The sequence below is a fragment of the Sinocyclocheilus rhinocerous genome, unplaced genomic scaffold, assembly GCF_001515625.1.
Source record: "Sinocyclocheilus rhinocerous isolate Xijiao unplaced genomic scaffold, SAMN03320098_v1.1 scaffold1628, whole genome shotgun sequence".
Classification (NCBI taxonomy): Eukaryota; Metazoa; Chordata; class Actinopteri; order Cypriniformes; family Cyprinidae; genus Sinocyclocheilus; species Sinocyclocheilus rhinocerous.
The window spans coordinates 145,158-151,128 of NW_015660964.1; the positions used below are offsets into that span (position 1 = coordinate 145,158).

The 5,971-nt window shown below is 50.2% G+C and overlaps 1 protein-coding gene across 1 annotated transcript in view; it reads right to left on the reverse strand.

Moving 5' to 3' along the window:
• Positions 1–2,953: 2,953 nt before the first annotated feature.
• Positions 2,954–5,971, reverse strand: part of LOC107726168 (zinc transporter Slc39a7-like) — a 15,946-nt gene continuing 12,928 nt past the window's right edge. The window contains exon 10 of the mRNA XM_016535688.1: positions 2,954–2,964. The gene's annotated coding sequence lies outside the window, so the exon portion shown is untranslated. The remainder of the gene's footprint in view (positions 2,965–5,971) is intronic.

Sequence of the window (5,971 nt, forward strand, 5' to 3'; positions counted from 1 at the left end):
TAGCCATTGTGTGTCACGTGTATGTTCCTGTTTAGTTCCTGTTTGTCCTTATTTGGTCCTTCCAGTTCCTTTTCCCATTATTAGTAATCACCTGTTCCTTGTTATTAGTTATCCTCATCACCTGTCTGCCCCTCGTTTTCTGCCCTATTTGAGTTCAAGCCCGTTCTGTTCTCCCTTGTCTGGAATTGTTCATGCTCACCCCTTGCTACATGTGTTTTCCTGGTTCCTTGGACATTATTAAAGATTTTAAGTTTGCATTTGAATCTGCGTCTCCTCGTTCCTCGCTCCGTGCTCCTCACAGTAGCATAACCCGTGACAAATACATTCTACAAGACAGTAAGCGACCAACCCTTCTTCCCATGTTTGTTTTTTCATTTTTGAAAAGTCTTTTGTTTTCCTGGTTTTTCCCCCCGCGGAATGGCAGTCGCCGCTCACTCAAGCCCGCCAGCCGTGGCATTCTCAAGCCCGCCGGCGGTTCCTCAATCAAGCCTGCCGGCTGCAGCACTCTCCAGCCCGCCGGCCGTTCTGAAGTCAAGCCTGCCGGCCGCGGCGTTCTCAAGCCTGACGGTCGCTCCAGTGTCAAGTCCGCCCACCACGCCTTTCACCCCGAACTTAGAGGGGAATCTAAGGAGAAGGCGGTTGGTGCTAGTCCCTAGGCTTGCTCCCGTGTCGGCTCCAGCCCCAGAGCTCACTCCAGTGTCGGCTCCAGCCCCAGAGCTCGCTCCGGTGTCGGCTCCAGCCCCTGAGTCCGCTCCAGTGTCGGCTCCAGCCCCTGAGTTTGCTCCAGTGCCAGTTCCTCGAAAGCACCTTGCTGTGCCTGCTCCTCCAGAGCACCCTCCAGTGCCAGCTCCTCGTAAGCGCTCCAGTTCCCGAGTATAGCCCACGGAGGGCTCCTGTTCCTGAGTTTAGCCCACGGAGGGCTCCTGTTCCCGAGTATAGCCCACGGAGGGCTCCTGTCCCCGAGTTTAGCCTTTAGCCCAGTGAGGCCTCCTGAGTCACCTACTCTGCCATGGCAACCTGAACTGCCTGCTCCGCCATGGCTCCCGGAGCTCCCTGATCTGCCCTGGAGGCCTTCCCATGTCCCTGTCTTGCAACAGCCTCCAGGGCAAGTTGTGCAATAAAAAAAGAAAAGGAAAAAGATGTGAGCAACAGGTGCAGTAACAGCTCACAGCATCAGTAACTCAACAACCCTAGCTAGTGCGGTTTTCCTCAGCCTTTGCAATGTTCGCAATGCTTGCACAAAGGAGACGTCAGGCAGCTGCTCAAAGGTCTTGCCTTTGGAGAAGACTGATGATTTTTTTACTCAAAAAATTTAAGTATTATTTCTTAAAAAATAAGATTACCCCAGAATATATTGCATTGCTAGCTCACTCCAACACTTAATAATAAATTATATATATATATATATATATGTGTGTGTGTACTAAAAATGATGTTTTAGTAAAACAAGCAAAATGTAATTTGTTTTTTTTTTCATATGCCAAAGCTATGCATAAATATACACTAGACAAATGCTGCCAAGGTGAATACATCTCAATTTTCAGTCAAGCAATGAATTAATGCATAGGTTAATGAAATAATTGTTTTATTTACTGACAACAACAGAATACATGAATAAATTAGTAAAAAATTAATAAAAGTATCCATCACAAGAAATACATACGTATACAAGTCAACAACACATGAAACAAAACTTTATTCAAAATTATTGTTGTATCAAACATGTATTTACAGGCAGGGAAGCCCAGTGAAGTTTTTTTTTTTTTTTTTGTAGCTTCATTACTTTTGTAGTGGGTTAAACCACTGAACTGGTAAGCAGAAGGCTGCTGGTTCAATCTTCACAGCCGTCACAACCAGTGTGTCCTTGAGCAAGGCTCTTTACTCCAGGTTGCTGCAGGGGATTGGGGGTCCCTGTAATAAGAGCACTGTGCTCTTTGATCAATACTAAGGATTTGGACATATTTATTAATACGCCTACTGCTTTTTGCCTACTAAATAGTAGGGAAGTATGCGGTTTTGAATGCAGCAGTAGACATGGTTCTCTTTCGAACGGTCTCTCCCATTGCGTTAATCACATAAATCTCCCATTGATTTGATCACATTCATGTAGCTGCACGAACCAATGGCGCGTCAACCTGCCAAAAGGGGAGGAGCCAACTGCTATATAAGTTGGGTCTGAGTGACATTTCGTCAGAATTTTCTCCTTCTGTGATGAAGATCATCTCCTCGCTGACTCTGGCGAGGAGCTGCAAGCAAGAAGCCGAAGAAAAGAGAAGAAACTCAGCTTCCTGCTCGCCATTGTGAGAAGATGCCATTTGCAGTGAAAGAAGCTCAACGCCTTCCCCTGCAGCCATCCGGTTTTTAAAAATAACATATTTTCTGAGCAAATTTCCACTGCGACGTTGTTGTAAATGTTGTGCAAGTGTGGCTGGTGCAGGGAAACCCTCCACAATGCAGATGGGCACAGGGAGTGCATCGCCTCTCTGAGCAGCGTCCACGCAGAGGTTGCGCTCACCAAGGTGGAATGTCTCACTGCAAGAACATGAGTCTAGCCCTTCTCCACTCGCAGCTTCTTCCATGAAGGCGGTCCTCCTCGGCCTGCTCTCCCATTCCCCACCTCCCCTAGGAGGAAGAAACAGCGGAGCAGCCGTGTTCTTCACACGGGAGGATCAGCACCCCTCATCAGCTGTGAGTGGTTTGATTTCCTTAGGCGGATCGGAGGAGGAAGCTGTCATAAATGACTCTGTCATTGACGGCTTCAGATGCGGAAGAGTGGGCGTGTTCTGGCGAAGACCCTGACACCCTTCCTACGATGCAGGCCCAGCGTGGATAGCGAGTTGATCTGCGTTCTAACCGAGGCTTTGGAGGATCTCAGTCTGGCTTGGTCGGCTCCAGAAGTCATCGCAGGCAATGCAAAGCGCTCCAGTGCGATGGCTGTTTCAAGTAGCCAGAAGGCTCCATCCGCTCAGCAGCCTGCCAAGCCGGCCCCGCCTCAGCCCCAGCCTAAGTCTGAGCCTGGTCTTCAGCAGGACAGCAAAACGTTACCCGTTTCCTGGGCATCAAGGTCCCCGCCCCAGAGTGACGTTGGACCCTGAGCCTCAGAAGCCATCCTGATCCACATGCAGAGAGGAAGAGGAGAGGGTCAGCTCTTGCGGAGGCTGGAACTCCCTCCAAGAAGTCTCAAGCCCGCTCTCCATCCCTTCGCTCAACACCGAGCAATGGAAGCTGAATTCAAGTTGGGCTTGTCCTTCCCATTCAGCGTGTGCCCAAACAAACTACCACTGTGATAGCAGACCCACATACTTAAAAAAGCATTTCTCCTCTCCTCATTACCACGAATGTCAGTTTACCGCCCCCATGCGGCACTACCACTCGAAAAACTCAGACCACTTGCCATTCAGCTTCAGGCTTGGAAAGCTATCCCGGATATGTCATGTTGGATTTTAAACATCATGGAACGAGGTTACTCGCTTCAGTTCGCTTGTAGGCCGCCTCGCTTCAGAGGTATTATTCAAACTTTGGTACGGAACAACGATGCTCACGTTCTCTGGTGAAAACACTGCTTGCAAAGGGAGCCATAGAAATGGTTCCTCTAGCGAACAGCGAGTCTGGCTTTTCCCCAAAAAAGATGGCGCCCATCTTTTCAGGCCCATTCTCGATCTCAGGCATCTGAATTGCTCGCTCATAAGATGGCATTATTCAAACTCGGGACTTCACATCCCCTCAGGGCTTTCCAGAGGATGCTCAGCCTCATGTCAGCCGCTTCCTCTGTGATTCCTCTGGGCCTGCTTCACATGCAGCCCCTCCAGTATTGACTAAAAACTCATGTCTTGTCCCACACTTGGCGCTTGGGACGTTTTCAACTCAGGGTAACCCTGCATCAGAGCTGTGGCCCCTTGGAAAACTTCTGGCCTGTTTCAATCAGGCATCCTGTTGGGACTGACCTCCAGAAGGAAGGTGGTCATGACAGATGCCTCCAACTCAGGTTGGAGAGCTCTGTACAAGGACAGACCAGCGTTAGGCTCCTGGTCAAACCTTGAGTAATGCTTACACATCAACTGCCTCGAGATGATGGTGGTTTTTCTAGCCCTAAAAACCATCCTGCTGGCCTTAAAGGGGCACCACGTTCTGGTCCGTTCGGACGACATGACAGTGGTAGCCTTCATAAATTGCCAAAGCGGTCTCAAGTCACTCTCCCTCTACGCCTCCTTTTATGGGCACAGGGCAAACTCCTCTCACTGAGAGCAGTTCATGTGCCAGGAAGATTGAACCAGGGAGCAGACATTCTGTCCAGGGGCAATGTAGCTCCAGGAGAATGGAGACTACATCCCCAAATGGTTCAAACGATCTGGTTTGTCTTCGGGAGGGCAGAGGTGGACTTCTTTGCCTCAGAAGACAACTTTCACTGCCCAATTTATTTTTCGAAGCAGCGAGATGCCCTGGCCCCCGACTGGCCCAGTACTCACCTGTACGCCTTTCCTCCCAGTTGCCCTGCTTCCTCAGGTCATCAGACGGATCAGGGAAATCAGATATTCAGTCCTCCTGGTGGCCCCACTGGCCGATACCATTGAGGACAGACCTCCTCTCTGAAGTGAGAGGCATGTTTTGGCATACCCGGCCAGAGCTGTGGAGCCTTCATGTTTGGCACCTCGGCGAGAGTCCTTGCAGCTCCACGCGAGTGTAGCTAATACCATTTTGGAGGCTAACGGATCAGGGAAGTCAGATATTCAGTCCTCCTGGTGGCCCCACTGGCCGATACCATTGAGGACAGACCTCCTCTCTCAAGTGAGAGGCATGTTTTGGCATACCCGGCCAGAGCTGTGGAGCCTTCATGTTTGGCACCTCGGCGAGAGTCCTTGCAGCTCCACGCGAGTGTAGCTAATACCATTTTGGAGGCTAGAGCTCCGTCTACAAGATGTCTCTATGCCCTTAAATGGTCAGTCTTTTCTGACTGGTGTGCAGCACGAAATGAAGACCCATCCTCCTGTGACGTGTCCTACGTGCTAACTTTTCAACAAGAGCTGTTGGACAAGGGGTGCACCCATTCCACGCTCAAAGTATATGCGGCAGCCATCATGACGAATCATGCTATCGTGGCTGGCCAGTTAGTCGACAGAAACGACCTGGTCGTTAAGTTTCTGAGGGGAGCTCGGAGATTGAATCCGTCACATCCTCACACTGTGCTGACTTGGGACTTCTCTATAGTCCTCAGGTCCTACATGGCCCTCCCTTCAAGCCGCTCCAATCGGCTGACTAGTGGCCCCTGTCGCTTAAGACCACCCTCCTTCTGGCTTTAGTGTCAATCAAGCGAGTGGGTGACCTGCAAGCACTGTCAGTCAGTGCTTCATGTCTTGAGTTTGGGCCTAACAACTGTAGAGTCGTCCTCAAACCAAGACATGGCTACGTACCAAAAGTGCTCTCCACTCCATTCAGAGCACAAGTCATCACCCTCCTAGCGCTCCCCAATTCAGAAGGTGAGCAGGGTCCTAATTCACTCTGCCCAGTTTGGGCCCTTAAGCCTGGCTCACACTACAGGATTTTTAGCCCGATTTCCCCCTCCCGAGAATCGGAGCAAAAATCTTGTCGAGCCCCTCGATCGCTCCCGATGTTCGGCGCGGATTATCTGGTAATGTGAGGCGTTCACCGATCGAATCTTGCACCTCCCGATCTGCTCGCACACAAATCGGGGCCGCCCCGATCATATCAAACATGTTTGATATTTAGGATTGAAATCGGGATGATGACGGCTGTATGATTACGTCAGTACTTTCACAATAGCCAATGCGCGACCGCAAAACAGCTGCTGTACGGCTCCATTGGATAGTGGAGACGGAGGAAACTGCTTCTTGATGTTTTGTAGTAACACGACTGTCTGTATAATGTGTCGAAAACGTATCACAACCGTAAGGAGAAAGAGAAGCGCTGGAGTGAAATCGCCTCAGTTTTGAACGTGTACGGGGGTGGCAGGGGG